We start from the raw sequence: 16442 nt of genomic DNA on the forward strand, positions 1-16442 counted from the left end.
CAGATGGCTGTCAAGCCTCTGCTTAAAGACCTCCAAAGAAGGAGACTCCACCACACTCCTTGGTAGCAAATTCCACTGCTGAGCAGTCCTCACTGTCAGGAAGTTCTTCCTAATGTTTAGGTGGAATCTTCTTTCTTGTAGTTTGAATCCATTGCCCCGTGTCCGCTTCTCTGGAGCAGCAGAAAACAATCTTTCTCCCTCCTCTATATGACATCCTTTTATATATTTGAACATGGCTATCATATCACCCCTTAACCTTCTCTTCTCCAGGCTAAACATACCCAGCTCCCTAAGCTGTTCCTCATAAGGCATCGTTTCCAGGCCTTTGACCATTTTGGTTGCCCTCTTCTGGACACGAAGAATATGAAAGATTGTGGGATGGCAGTCAAACCAACGTGAATGGGTATGCATGCTATGGAAAAACCTGGTGGTGCCAGCTAGAATACACAAAGTTGAGTGGGAGTTACCTCTGACTAAATCTGTATAGGATTTGGGCTGAAAGATGCAAGTGTGGGGACAAAAACAGCAAGCATAGATGGCACATCCAATGAGGTTTAGCGTACAGTTCTGGTTGCCTCACCTAAAACGGGATATTTTCGAGCTGGGAAAGGTTCAGAAAAGGACAGCCAGGATGAGCCAAGGGATGCAGCAACTCCCCAATAAGGAAAGTTTACAACATTTGGAGTATTTCAGTTTAGAGAATAGGTGAGTAGGAGGTGGCATGATAGAAGTGTACAAAATTATACACGGCTTGAAGAAAGTGGTTTGAGAAAAAGTGTATATCATCACACTAGGACATCCAATGCTGGAAGATTCAGGACAGATGAAGAAGCTACTAAAGCTAAACAATGGATTTGCTCCTCCAGGAGGCAATATTGGCCACCAACTTTTAAAGTGGATTAGACAAATTCATGGATCTATGATCAAATCAAATGTAGGCAACACAAAAATGTACCTGTATCTACTGCCACCCCTGAGCACATGCGCTCTGATAACTGAGCATCCCTTATCGCTAGATGCACTTGCTTTAATACAGGCCTCGATTAACCACTCTGGCTCCCTGTCTACTAGTTGAAAAATAGATGCTATGAATAAAGAAGCTGGTGACCTTGCCATAGATATACCTCCCACTTTGCATTGTACTGATAATTCAAACGGGAACCAATATCAAGCTCATGTATTGATAGTAACATATCAACAAGTATATAGTACAGTGGACGCTCAGGTTGCGAACGTGATCCGTGCAGGAGGCGCATTTGCAACCCGCAGCGCCACGTCTGTGCATGCGCGGGTTGCGATTTGGCGCATGTGCAAAGCACAATTTAGTGCTTCTGCGCATGCACGAGCGCCGTAATCCATTCCGGTACTTCCAGGTTTGGCACGGTGTGCAACCCGAAAACGCACAACCTGAAGTGGCTGTAACCTGAGGTATGACAGTATAGTATAGTATAGTATAGTATAGTACAGTACAGTGGTACCTTGGGTTAAGAATTTAATTCGTTCTGGGGGTCCGTTCTTAACCTGAAACTGTTCTTAACCTGAGGTACCACTTTAGCTAATGGGGCCTCCCACTGCCGCCGGAGCATAATTTCTGTTCTCATCCTGAAGCAAAGTTCTTAACTCAAGGTACTATTTAGCAGAGTCTGTAACCTGAGATACCACTGTATAGTATAGTATAGTATAGTATAGTATAGTATAGTATAGTATAGTATAGTATAGTATAGTATAGTATAGTATAGTATAGTATAGTATAGCCCTACCCTTCTAAAGGAATTATGAGCAGTAAAAGTCCCTTGCATTATCCTGCTTTTTCAGATTACTGCACCGGTCTGTATCTTTTCTCTTTCATATGGACATCCAAACAGCTACCTTTGCTCTAGGCTGCTCGGTATTTATCACTATAAAAACTGATAATATACTAATTTTGTACCATCTGGTTAGCTCTGGGAAATACTGTGATGGAGAAATAGCAATAACTAACTACTGGCCATATTCTGTTCAAGTGAAATGTCTTTGTGCCATCAGAGTTATTTTCCACAGCTGTTTTTCTCAGGGTCAGTCAGAAGTCAAGTCCATAACCATGACTTGCCATGTGGTGTATTATCCCAGAGCAAAACACAGCAGTTCAGCTAATTGGGTTTCAAGCCCTCCCCCTTCTCTTTGGCTTTGATTTGAGATAGACTCTGCACCCTGCCGTTGAAAGGAGTGCTCTGTGTATCATTAGGTGGCAGCAAATGCCAGCAGAATATAATTTGTTCCACCCTGGAGCAAATGAGTAGGACCGCTGGGAGAAGGCGCTTTCATTTGGTTCAGGCTCTGCATTCACTTTTTCCTCAAGACAGAAAGTGGTGAAAAGGAGTCGGTGTCGGCATTTGCAAGGAAGTAATGTAGACATCAGACTGAATCTTGCTACCTCGTTGACAAACATTTTCAGAGCTGCAGCTGTAGTGGCATACAAATTCATTCGTACAAGTGTAAGGGGAGCACTCGATACACTTCTGAAAGGGAAAAGTGGGAAACAGGGTAGAAGGGATCTCCCAGGGTGGGAGGCTAGGGGAAGAAATAGAAGTTCCCAGGTGAGAGTTGGGAAGGTCTACTTTTCTGTATATGGATGAAGGATAGGAAACAATTGTGATAGAGGGTTTTTATATCTATTTCTTGTTCTTATTTTTGCTCCTCTTTATCTTTTTTAGATTAGTTTGGTTTTTCTTTGTATCTTATGTTGAAAACTTTCAATAAAAATATTTTTTAAATGAAAGGGAAAAGATAAACATATCTACACTCCTGTTTGTCCTGGTGAAATGGCGAGCTGTTTGAATACCTTGCTGTTTGCTTCTTTAACAGCACAACAGCACAGAAATAAGAACCACTGAATATAGGATAGCAGCTGCGATGTTTAAGAACTACCAAAGGACTTTCCTAGTTGAAACTGCATATAGATAGCAATGGCATCTGTGTGGTCATGACACCGTGATGTGGCATTGCCTTCTATTATTTGTGTTACGGATTGTGTTTTTGTTCATTTGTTTGGGGTTTTTTTACACCTTAGATATACATCCCCTCCAACATTTCTTCGATTTAAAGAGGGATGCCCAAAGAGAACGCAGGAAAGTCTGGGATCAAATCAGAAACCTAACTCTGGGGAAATCAGAACACTTGGAGAGTCTGCATGCTGGAAAAGCCTGTTACTCTGAAACAGGTAGTGGATTGTTCTCATTTCTAAGATAAAGCGATGGTAATAAAGGGTCTTGGTTCCTTTGTCCTTGGGTCCTGGGCTTAGGTAAGTCAGACAACTGATCAATCAATCAATTAATCCAAGGCAACAAACATGGAATACTCACACAGTTTTGTTTTGGTCGTGACAAATTCCAGGTTTCCAAAAATCAATTTGCCATATGGAGTAGCCAGAACAGGCCCTTTAAACAACCAGTTTAAGTGGTTATAATGCCATTACCAATTCAATTGCATTCATGACTTCTTTGCAATCAACTGCTGTGTTATTAATACTGCATAAGCATTTACCACTCTAGCATCTTTATCTATGTTTTAATATTTTCAGGTACAGATTCCAATCCTTCAGATAGCAAGCAACATTCTGCTTACTGCAAAAATGTTTATCACCCTATATATGTTCATATTTAACAGCTCTGAGTTGGGGGAAAAAATTACAATTATTATAGGAGGAGAATGCAGGAGGCAGTGGAAGACAGGAGTGCCTGGCGTGCTCTGGTCCATGGGGTCACGAAGAGTCGGACACGACTAAATGACTAAACAACAACAAATAGCAACATACAAATAATTGACCCAGGCCAAATCACAGAAACTAACAAAGCAGCCAATCCATTCTAATGTGCTTGTGGAAGGGGATCCCACAAAGACTCTCTCCTTCTCTGTCAATGGCCCTCCATTGGACCAACAACGTATTATTGACCATTAACTGCTATGGGAAGAGATCCTCATGTACAATCATCAATTCTGTTCCTCTCCAAGGCTATGATCACAGGTAACTTGCACTGGGAGTAAAGAGGTGAGGGAGGGAAGGAGGCAGAATTGAAGGAAATGTACTCATGCCCTAACCTAGTGGATTTTCATCAATTGTGGACTACAGTCATACAAACCTGTGCACTTAATCCTCAACAATACAGAGTTGACAAAAGGCACAACTAAAGTGCAGCACCGCAGGGTGAATGTAGTCCACTTGCCTCACACCAATTGCTGCTGCAATCACATCAGCCAGGCTACTTGATGTGTTTTTGCAGCCGTGCAGGTCTTGTGAAATCAGGTTGTCTACTCTCATTAAGGTCCTTGGCTCTAACTCTCCATTTGACAAAATTCTGCAGGTGGGGCAGGGAGGTTAAAAATGCATGATTTTTGCTTGTGATTATATTCACCACATGTCCAGAAACAAGTGATACTTTACACAATCTAAATGAAAAATGTTTTCCTGAAATTAAAAAATAAAATCCAAAGACCAAGTCAACAAAAGACTTTGTGCTGGGATCGATTTTTGTTTTTGGGGGTGGAACCCTGTATATTGCTTTGTTACTCCTCACGGGGATGTTTTCTCCTGGAGACACAAATAAATCTGAATTCTTTACACATTTCACATGAAAAGGCAATTACGGTGCAGTTTTTGAATAAAGAGCTTGATTTGCAATCATAAAGAGGCCCTCCTATCATTACTTCCCATAAACAACATCATGAGAAGAGAGCTATTTAAAGTTCCACATCAACTTTGCATTTTCCTTGACGAGGCCGTACATCGATTCTGACATGCAGAGTGACAGTGTTGTGGCATTTGGATGTTCTAACTGCATTAACGATGTGGTCCTATTTACAAACGCCATTCTTACGGCAGCAGACACTGACTCACACACAAAGAGCTGAGAGCAAGACTTGGTATTTGTGGCCCATGTGCTGCAGCTTGACTGGTTCATTAGCCTTTCTTTATGTGGACATACATTTTGAGTCTGACATGAGTTATTTGGGGAATGCATCAAAACTGTATTTCAAGAACAGTTTGGTTGGGGATGGGGAAACACGCCACATACAACATTACAAGTAGATAAGATGGCTAAACTCCAGCATTTATTTATATGAAACATTTCTTAACCACCCTTCATGAGAGGATTCTAGCATGATCTACAAAAGTATAAATAAAACTGTCCTCACATACCCGGAGGAGCATCTCTGTTAAGTTGTGGGTGGACACAACAGACGACACAGCGATTTCCAAAACAGCTCTTATTTATTTGCAGGCTGGAACAGAACTGAGCTGGAGGCCTCAGCCACCAGCTTATATAGAGCTCAGCTACAACGTAACAGTAACAACATTCTGCAGCTAACCAATCCCTGAGTGTCAGTTTCTAATCCTTCATTTGCATAAGCTGACCTGAGTGAAAACCGCAGCAGAATAAACTATATACACACACCCCTGGTGGCCAAGGTGAGAACTTCAATACATAACACCCCTCCCCACCGAGATAAGGCATTAGGTTACAAGCATAGTGGTTCCATTATATACAGCAATATTCATAAAAACACATAGCATAACAGTTCAATTTACGATGCAGCATTATGTGTGCAAATTGTGTGTAACATAGTCTTTTAGATACGCTGGGCGTTTGGGAACCCTACCTGACCGCCATGGGCCAGTATCAGAGCCCGGTTGGCTGCCCGAGTCCCGTTGCGACTGCTGTGCTACCACTGGTGTCGTTGGGCCTGAGGTCTCCGGTTCCGCTGCTGTTGGAAGGCCTGTCACGATCGGACTTGGTGGACACTCAGGCAAGGCGGTGGTCGGCGTCTCAAGGGAGTCAGGCAAAACCCCTGCAGTGGCTCGGCTTGGCCCCATGTCCGCAGTTTGTGAAGGGGGTGTAGATGGAGCCTCGCCTTCCAATGGTGTCGGTTCTAGAGCTGAGGCTGCCGTTGAGGGTACTGCGGTATCGTCCAAAGTTCCAACCCGGCGCCTCAGTTGGTCTATGTGCCGGCGCCACAAACGCCCGTCCTCAAGTGCCACCTGATATGAGCGGGGCCCAGTGACTCCCACTATCGTGGCCGGCACCCAAGGAATGTCCCCCACGTAGTTTCTGGCAAAAACCTTATCCCCGGGAATAAAAGACCTTGGTGCGTTAGCACCGCCCGGGGGCTCGGCTACCCCGAAGTCTGGATGCAACCGGTCGAGCGGAGATCTGAGGCGACGGCCCATAAGCAGTTCAGCTGGACTCCGCCCTGTGGCTGCATGCGGGGTAATGTGTTGCACGAGCAAGTATTCCGTAACTCGCTCATGCCAGTCCTTCTGGTCCAGGCGTGCCAGTGCCTCTTTCGCTGAGCGCACCATTCGTTCCGCCTGTCCGTTGCTGGCCGGGTGGAATGGAGCTGTTAGGGCGTGGCGGATGCCTAGCCCCAAGAGGTACCTTTCAAAAGCGCCTGATGTGAACTGTGGCCCGTTGTCGGAGACGAGGACATCAGGACATCCATGCGTTGCGAATAGGCCCCACAGCACCCGGACTATGGCTTCGGTAGTGGTGGAGGGCATCAGAGCCACCTCCAGCCATTTCGAATAAGCGTCCACCACTACCATAAAGGTCCGGCCGTGAAAAGGGCCAGCAAGGTCAATGTGCACCCTCGACCAGGGTGTCTTTGGCGTCTCCCAGGTGTTGCCCTTAGCTGCCGGTGGTGCAGGTCTCGATTCTTGACACGCTTGACAGGAGGCAACCCAGGAGGTGATGGCCTCGTCCATGTTAGGCCACCAGACGTAACACCGAGCCAACGCCTTCATTTTAACGATCCCTGGGTGGCCGATGTGCAGAGCCTCAAGGACGCGTTGGCGGAGTCTTTGGGGAACCACGACTCGGTCTCCCCACAGTAGGCAGCCGCGATGAGCCGAGAGCTCATGCTGTCTGGTCGCAAATGGCTGGAACTCAGATGTGAATGGCCCTTCTGGCCACCCCCTCCACACCCAGTTGAGCACACGTCTGATGGTGCGGTCCTGGGAAGATGCGGAGGCCACATCGGTAGCCGACACTGGTGCAGCTGGGAGGTCCTCAAGCAGGAGTACCGATGAAGCAGGAGCTGGATCTTCCACCAACGCCGGAAGGGGGCAATGACTGAGGGCATCAGCATGGCCCAGCGACTTTCCCGGGCGATGAATGAGCCGATAGCTGTATGCTGCCAGAAAAACAGTCCATCGCAGCATGCGTGGCGAGAGGATCGGCGGAGTAGGTCTGTCTCCTGCAAGGAGGCCCAGGAGCGGCTTGTGGTCAGTGATGAGGTCAAAGGTTCTCCCGTAGAGATATTCGTGGAACCTCTTCACTCCAGCCACAAGCGCCAGTGCCTCCTTGTCGAGCTGGCTGTAATTCCGTTCCGCCGGAGACAGCGTTCGAGAGAAGTAAGCAAGTGGTGCTTCCCTCCCATCCGGGAACCGGTGACTGAGGACTGCACCGATGCCAAAGGGCGAGGCGTCACAGGCGAGGACCAGTGGTCTGGCTTCACTGTACTGTACCAGCACACTGTCTGAGGAGAGGAGGGACTTGACTGCGTTGAAGGCCGCTGTCTCCCGATGACCCCAGGACCATGGCGCCTTCGTGCTGAGCAGGCGGTGGAGAGGCTCAGCTAGCGTTGCCTTGTGGGGCAGGAACATATTGTAGAAGTTCAGCAGCCCCAGGAACGCCTGCAATTCAGTCTTGTTCTTTGGAATCGGGGCCTCCTGAATGGCCCGGATTTTGGATGCCGTTGGGTGAAGGCCAGAGGCGTTGATGAGGTAGCCCAGGAACTCCACCTGTGGAACGGCAATCAGACACTTTTCCTTCTTCACCTTGAGTCCGGCCTCCTGGAACCTGGTCAGCACAGCGCGGAGGCGCTCGAACAGCTGCTGATTTGAGTCTGCGGATACCAGTACATCATCGAAATATGGTACCACGCCTGGCAGTCCCTGCAGAAGGCGCTCCATGAGGCTTTGAAAGATGCCGGGAGCCACGCTCACCCCGAACTGTAGTCGGCGGCATCGGAACGCTCCTCGGTGGGTGACGATCGTCTGAGCTTCAGCGGTGGCGTCGTCAACAGGCAGTTGTTGATAGGCTTGGGCAAGGTCCAGTTTAGCAAAGACCTTGCCTTCGCCCAAAGAATGCAGCAGGTGTTGGACGACGGGAACTGGATACGCGTGCTGCTGAAGCGCCTTGTTGATCGTGCACTTGTAGTCTGCGCATATCCTCACTGACCCATCCGGCTTGACAGGTGTGACGATAGGCGTTTCCCACTTGGCATGGTCGACCGGCTCCAAAACCCCTTGCGCGATTAATTTGTCCAGTTGTTCCTCCACCTTAGCCTTGAGGGCGAACGGAACCCGGCGTGGCTTTAGCTTGATTGGAGCTACTTGTGGATCAAGGCTAAAGGAGATGGGTGTGCCTGTATATTGGCCCAAGGTGCCATCGAAGACCTCGGCAAATTCTTTAGTTAACTTTTCCACTTCCGCATTGGAGATGCAGTTGATGCCGGTGACTTCCAGGCCGAGGGCGCCAAACCATTCTAGCCCTAGGAGGCTGGGCCGCGGGTCTTCAACTACCACGAGTCGGAGTGGGCCCGAGAAGTTTTTGAACTTGACCTGGAACTGGCCGACGCCCGTCACGGGAATGTCGTTCCCCTGGTAGTCCCTCAGGTGTACACGATGTCGGTCAAGCTGCCTCTTAGACAGCTTGGGCACAAGTCTTTTGATAGTGCTCCAGGACACAACGGACAGGGCAGACCCGGTGTCGATCTCCATGTCACACGGAGCTCCTTCGATGAGCACCGTGATGTGTAGTTTGCGTCGCGTAGGCGAGTCGGTTTGTCCAATCGTGGTTCCGGATGAGCAGCAACAGTTGGTGAGAGCGAAACAGTTACTGTTTGCGGACCGGGTTGACGACTTGGACTTGCGAGATGGTGAAGAGGCTGTGTTTGATGGCGTAGATCGGCAGACCTTGGCGATGTGACCCTTTCTGGAGCACTGCCGGCAGATGGCGTCTCTGAATCGGCATTTGACGCGGGGGTGGTCGCCTCCACAGCCGGCGCATTCTGATTGGCCCTTGGACTTCTGTTTGAACTTCCCGCGTTCCCGCTTCGTCTGGTGCACGTCATCGTCTTCGCTGGTTGATGCCTCGTCGCTGCTAGCCTCTTCATGGTGTACGGCGATTGGCTTTTTTGTAGGTCGTGGGCTGCTGGCCTTGCGGATCTCCTGGGCGGAGAGTTCAGCCGCTTCTGAGGCCACAGCCTCCTCGATGGCCTTCTGCAGCGTGAGGTCTGGCTTGGCAAGGAGGCGCCGTTGCAGACGGTTGTCCCAGACCCCGCAGACGATCCGATCCATCATGGCATCGTCTAAGTCTCGGAACTCGCAGGCTAATGCGGCCTTTCTGAGAGCGGCGACGTAGTCGTTGATCGACTCCCCCTCTGCCTGGTTCCGGTGGTAAAAGGCGTGGCGGGCCGCAATTTTGGACGGCTTGGGCGCGTAGTGGCCGCGTAGCTTTTCTTGTAGCGCGTCCCACGGTGCTCTGTGAACTGCGAGTGGAGCGACTAAAACTCTGGCCGTCTCAAACACTTCGGGCCCGCAGAGGCTGAGGAAAAGGCCTCGCTTCCGCTCCTCTGATACCTCTGTTAGCTCGTTTGCTTGAAGGTAGCATTCGAACCGAGCGAGATATGAGTCCCATGATTCAGAGGCCGGGGCAAACGGCGGTAGAGGCACTAGTGTAGCCATGATTCCAATGCCGACGTGGTGGGCGATGGATGGAACACAGTGCTCTAGCCAGAACGGGCAGCTCTGAGTTGGTTCTGTTCAGTGATTTCGCTCAGCGTTTCAGCTCAGTGATTCAGCTCAGTGATTCAGCTCAGTGATTTGCCCTTGCGCTGACTGGCTGTGTGCTGTCTGTGTTCTGATGTCCATGATCCCACCTTCGTCGCCAGTGTTAAGTTGTGGGTGGACACAACAGACGACACAGCGATTTCCAAAACAGCTCTTATTTATTTGCAGGCTGGAACAGAACTGAGCTGGAGGCCTCAGCCACCAGCTTATATAGAGCTCAGCTACAACGTAACAGTAACAACATTCTGCAGCTAACCAATCCCTGAGTGTCAGTTTCTAATCCTTCATTTGCATAAGCTGACCTGAGTGAAAACCGCAGCAGAATAAACTATATACACACACCCCTGGTGGCCAAGGTGAGAACTTCAATACATAACAATCTCTACCCCCATTGCTTAACCCAGACACTGAGGTCTTCCTCCGAGGGTCTTCTGGTGGTTCCCTCACTGCGAGAAGTAAAAGTTACAGGGAGGGAACCAGGCAGAGGGCCTTCTCAGTTGTGGCACCCACCCTGTGGAACACACTCCCTGCAGATGTCAAGGAGATAAAGAACTAAACTATACAACTTTCAGAAGACATCTGAAGGCAGCCCTGTGTCAGGAAGTTTTTAATGTTTGATGTTTTATTGTGTTTTATATATTCTGCAAGCCGCCCAGAGTGGCTGATGGGCGGGGAATAATAATAATAATAATAATAATAATAATAATAATAATAATAATACAATATTCAAGTGGGAGGTGGAATTTTAAAAACAAAAAAGCAAGTTAAAGGTCCCCTCCAGACTGGTGGGGGCTTTTTTTGGGGGGGGGGTTATGGACACAATAATAGTACACCAGTGTTGGATTATCTGGTACCATTACATATCATTCACTTTATTAGTTGTTGTGTAATACTTTCCCAATGTTACAGCAGTTCTGTGCTATAGTGCAAAAGGGGGGAGGGACAACTCTCAAGCACCTCCAAACATTTATTGCATGAAAAGTTGCAGGATTTCAGCAGGAAGCTACAGGACATGTACCAGCTGAGCACGAAGCAGCATGTTGGCCCCCCAAACTGTTACAAGAACAGAAAGTAGCGAAAGCAGAATTTTGTGTAACTGCCCCAGTAGCATCATGAGCACAAATCATTGTGAATGAATAATAAAAAGGTTGTCAGGAGAGGGAAGGGCTAAGCTACAAATGCATCCATTCCATATAAAATATCATCTAAGATACCCAACAAAATAGGAAAGAATTAACTTGGTGCTAAAAAGATTGTAATGTAGGCACCACATATGCCTTCTTGGTTAGGGTATTCCAGAGTCAGGGAGCCACCACAGATAAGGCCCTATCATTTGTGAATATATAATGTAATTCAATTGCAAAGAATATTTAGAAAAAGACAAGCTTCCTCTAGCAGTGAGATCTGCCAGGAGCACCGAGACCTAGGTTTGACTTTCTTTTGGAGACCGCTCCTGTGTCTTTCTGGTCACATTTTATTTGTTTACAAGATGGACAGGAAACCTCCTTTCCACTCGTCACATGTTGCAGATCCACTGTGCCACACCAGAAAAAGAAACAAGCATCCCAAGACACTTTTGGCCTTCGGCTAACTCTCTGCCTCTCTCTGTTTCTTCCCACAGACACAGGCCTTATATCACCTCCTTAGTTTGAGCAGGGAAAGGTGTGTCACTTTCTCACAACTTCTCACAATGAGAAATTATAAATGACACATCCTGGCCAAACAATCTCCTTAAGGAAAGGAAGACTTGTCCTGGAATAGCTTACTGTAACACCATAGTAAGTTAGCTGTAATAATCCTGTCAACAAAGCAGCCCCTTGTGGAGGAAGCAAGGGTGCCAACTTGATCAAAATATTGGGAGTGGGATGGGCAGCACATGCACACCATTTGAATGGCAATGTTCACCAACCTTGGGGGTGCCCAGCCCCCTCAAACATTTTATTGGGAGGGCCAAAGGGACATTGGCACATAGGAATTGGCTCCTATGGGGGGAAATAACCTATGAACTGGGGTACCATACTGGCACTAAATGAACAGGACGCCTCACTAATGCAGTTTCTCTCCCCCTATAAAGTCCTTATTAAGAACTTTGAGAACCAGGAGATGCCACCTCTCTCACACAGCTCATACACACAAATACGAATACTACACAGATATACATCCCCCCTCTATTATACACACATACATTTCTTTCTCTCACACACACTTACATGCACACCTCCCCTCCCTCACCCCTCTGACTCACACACAGAAACCATACATTCCTGTTTCCCTCTCCCTCGTCACCACAAAGACATCTCTCTCAGTCCCACACACATAGAGTCCCTTCATGAGGTGAAGCAAGTGCCCACTGCCAGCTCCACATGGTTGGCAAGCAATAAGCAAGCAAACATGAATGGCCACGTCCCCCCTCTTCCCAAATACCATTCAAAACTGACCAGAATGCAAGGGGGCAGGCCCTTCCAGCTCTAGAAACAGCTCTGCCCTTAAAAAAAAAAACCCAACAGCATATTGAGGGTGACCCACTCATGACATCCACAATTTGGCAATTCCCAGCCTATAAAGTGTGGTGAGGAACCCTGGTAAAGGTAAAGGTAAAGGGACCCCTGACCATTAGGTCTAGTTGCGGACAACTCTGGGGTTGCGGCTCTCATCTCGCATTACTGGCCGAGGGAGCCAGCATACAGCTTCCGGGTCATGTGGCCAGCATGACTAAGCTGCTTCTGGCGAACCAGAGCAGCGCATGGAAATGCCGTTTACCTTCCTGCCGGAGCGATACCTATTTATCTACTTGGACTGCGTGCTTTCGAACTGCTAGGTGGGCAGGAGCAGGGACCGAGCAATGGTAGCTCACCCTGTCATGGGGATTCAAATCGCCGACCTTCCGATCAGCAAGCCCTAGGCTCTGTGGTTTAACCCACTGTGCCACCCATGTCCTAAGAGGTACCCTGGTAAATCAATCCAATTAAAACAAAGTCCAAACATCCGAAATGCTGAAACAGGTATCTTGCATTGCGAAACAATTATCATCAACTACACCAATACGTTTTCCTTAAATTAATCAAATTTTCCCAATGATTTTGATGAGAGCAAAATTAGATCTTGGGTTTTCATCCTTATCCACATTATGCTTTTGATGGATGAACGCTGCCAATGTCCAGGAATGAGGAGAAGTCATCAACAGCTCCAGGACAAATGCAGAAGCCAGTCGCAAACGAGGGGTTATGAGTCTGAATAAAGGAACAAATGAGGACACCAGCAAATAAAAGTCACAAGTGTAGATAACTAATTGACAAGGCTATCGCTTCGTGTTCTCTTGTATAGAATCTATGGCGTTTTATCAAACCAAAGCTAGTACTAATAACACATTGGTGTGGGGGAAATGTGTCAATTGTTTCCTCATATAAATGAAAGCCAATAGTAATTGTGAAGTCTTTGGCTTCGATTGCAAGATAGGTGAAGAGTAATTTCACATAAAGAAAGTTACCAAAAAAAAATGTTCTCCTAATCCTCCCTTTTGCCATTTCTGTCCAACCATGATTCCCCCTTACCCAGCAGCCCGCCCACCCCATCACTGCATGCCCTGTCCTACTTTGTTCAAATGAGTCCCATTATACTCCAGAAAGATCTGCAGGAAGGAGGAATGGTCAGAAAATTTTCCTTCCACAAACTACTTTGCAATCCACCTATCCACTTTACTCTTCATATTTCAGATCTGCGCACCTGCGCAGCAGTAAACTTGCTAACATAAGACGATTGCTTACATATTAATATCATTGCCCCTTTACCACATTTCTTATTCCTTTATCATATTTGTTAGCAAAATTAATGGCATCGTTGGTTAAGGAAAATTACAGACCTGCCTCTGTTCAGAAAGTCCACTTGCAAGTATGAGGGCAAGGCTGGCAGCTGCAGCAGTGTCACCAGTGATGCCCAAGGGGTGTGTCAGGAGCCCAGGCTGCCGTCTAGATCAGTGTTTTTCAACCTTTTTTGGGCAAAGGCACACTTGTTTCATGAAAAAAATCACGAGGCACACCACCATTAGAAAATGTTAAAAAATTTAACTCTGTGCCTATATTGACTATATATAAAGTAATTCTCTTGAATAGGAATCAAATAAACACAATTTTTCCCACGGCACACCAGGCAACATCTCGCGGCACACTAGTGTGCCATGGAACAGTGGTTGAAAAACACTGGTCTAGATAACACAGCACACAAGTCATAATTAGCTTGAAGATTTATTGCAAAACAAACTATCAGTCTCGGGCGCTCTGTCGGCGCTTCCGTACCTTAGGATTCTGTTGACCCTTCTGAGGAGTGCTTCCTGGTTCTGCAGAATATCCTGAGCCTATGACCCTTACATTTCTGGGTTTGTTTCCTGTCTAATACCTTTCCCATACATCTACTCCTTGGGCTCAGGGGATTAATTGCCTCCTCTTCCGGTGAGGAAATGCTACCCCCTCCTGCTTTCCGAGCCTGCCTGTGCTTCTTGAGTGAGTTGGCTTCTCTCCATCCTGCTCTCTGCTAACTCCATATCAACATTCCATTCTGTTTCAGGGGGAGGGGGAGGACTGCTCCCAGCTGTCTGACTGCTTCCTAACTCATGCTGTGCTTCTCTATTTGGGGCAGATGTGTTCATGACAGGGTGCTGGGTGCTGGGGGTGGGCAGGCCAGGCATCTGCCTTAGTGAGTCCTGCAAGGAAACATCCTCTCCAGAGATTGCCCCTGTAAACTAAATGCTGATGTCAGGCCTTTGGAGGATCACACATTTATCACAGATGCCAACCATTGCTACTTTCTTAATTTCTTTTTTCAAGACTCATCTCTTCACCAACTTGATTAGTCATCTTTAGCAATGTCCATGTTCCACGGAATGAAGACAAGAGGGAGAAAAACTAAGCCAGCTGGTGACCACTGGTCATCCTCCTACGGTTTGGTCATAACCCTACCAATGTACAAAATATTAACATGCAGAATGTGCATGCTTGGGCAGAAACCCAGCCTTTTTAGGGACCCCTGGTTTTGCAGAGAGCCTACACACAAACACTTTGCACCCACCCACTCTTTTTCACAGTTTACAAAGCTGATTGAAAACATGACCCATTCCAGACTTCCAAGCCTTCATCCAAGCACACCCTGGTTGGATGGCACTCCATATGAAGTCAAAGTTATAACTTATGGTCTGCTTCCTATGAAGCAATGCTTTCAGTCCTGGGTATTTTCTGGCTACAATGCTTTAAAGTCCTAAGAGGATAGCATTTGATTATGGCTGACCTCCAGTTCAGCCAGTGACCCAAAGATGAAAACGTTATGGATCCTATTACAAAGCTCATCTAAAAAAAAAAATCAATAAGCCATCTCAGTATATTATAAATCGATCAGTTGTCCTGATAAATGTTAAAAGGCTGCTCGATAGGCAGCCAGTTGCCCTATTTATTTAAATATAGACAACTGAGCTAGCTATTCATCTAATATCAAAGCTGATTCTTGACTAGTTCTTTCCTGAGCCGCCCATGTCATGGAATGCAAAGGTTATAGGTTATAGACCCAAAAGCTCAAAAGCCTGAGAATCAGTGCATATCCTGTGAGACTGTGGATGATTGAGATGAATGTCTCTGAGATCTGGGGATAGAGTGAGGCAGTAGCTACCCCAGTGCCCTGGCCTATGGCCACTAGACCATGTCCCAATGTTCCCAACAACACTTTTAAATGGGTCCACCAAGTTGCCTGTGGGGAACGGACAAGCTGCATCCAAGCACAACAACTCTCTCCCCTCTTGTGGTTTCTAGCAACTGGTATTCAGAAGCATTGCTGCCTCCAGCCATGGAGGCAGTGCACAGCCACCATGGCTAATAACCATTGATAGCCCTGTCCTCCATGAATTTGCCCTATTCTCTTTTAAAGCCATCCAAGTTGATGGCAATCACTGCCTCCTGGGGGAGCGTGTCCCAGTTTAACTATGTGCGGCGTTAAGGAGTATTTTCTTTTATCTGTCCCGAATCTTCCAAGATTCAGCTTCAATGGATATCCACAAGTTCTAAAGTCCCTCACTATATTTAAGGATCTGATGACTTCTGTTTCAGTGTATCTGAAGAAGTGTGCATGCACATGAAAGCTCATACCAAGAACAAACTCAGTTGGTCTCTAAGGTGCTACTGGAAAGAATTTTTTATTTTGTTTTAACCTAAAACATGGCAGTGTGCTGGTCCCATGGGTTACCCAAGAGGCGAGGTCCAAGTCCATTCCATGGTCAAAAGTTCAGCATGGAGACAGTCCATAGTAGCTGAAGCTGGGTGCAGGGCAGGGAGTCAGGCAAAGTCAGGAACAGGTATGCAGGCAGGGAACCAGGGCAGGTCAGGAGCTCAGGCAGAAAAGCAAGACAGGTCTCAAGCAGGAACTAGCAACCAACAATGCTACTCCCGCAACCTGGGGCAGGGTCTGGCTGCCTTTTATCTAGAACGGGGTAATGGACAGCCCCGATCCCCTGGCGACTCACTCCCTCGCCTCGCCTGAAGGTGAGCACTCCTCAGATAAAAGGCAGCACTCCTCAGCCCCAGCTGGCAGTGGGCCAGCTGCTGGTGACGACCCGGCTGATGGCAACAAGGTATCC

This window comes from Lacerta agilis, chromosome 2 (genome assembly GCF_009819535.1).
Source record: "Lacerta agilis isolate rLacAgi1 chromosome 2, rLacAgi1.pri, whole genome shotgun sequence".
Taxonomy (NCBI): Eukaryota; Metazoa; Chordata; class Lepidosauria; order Squamata; family Lacertidae; genus Lacerta; species Lacerta agilis.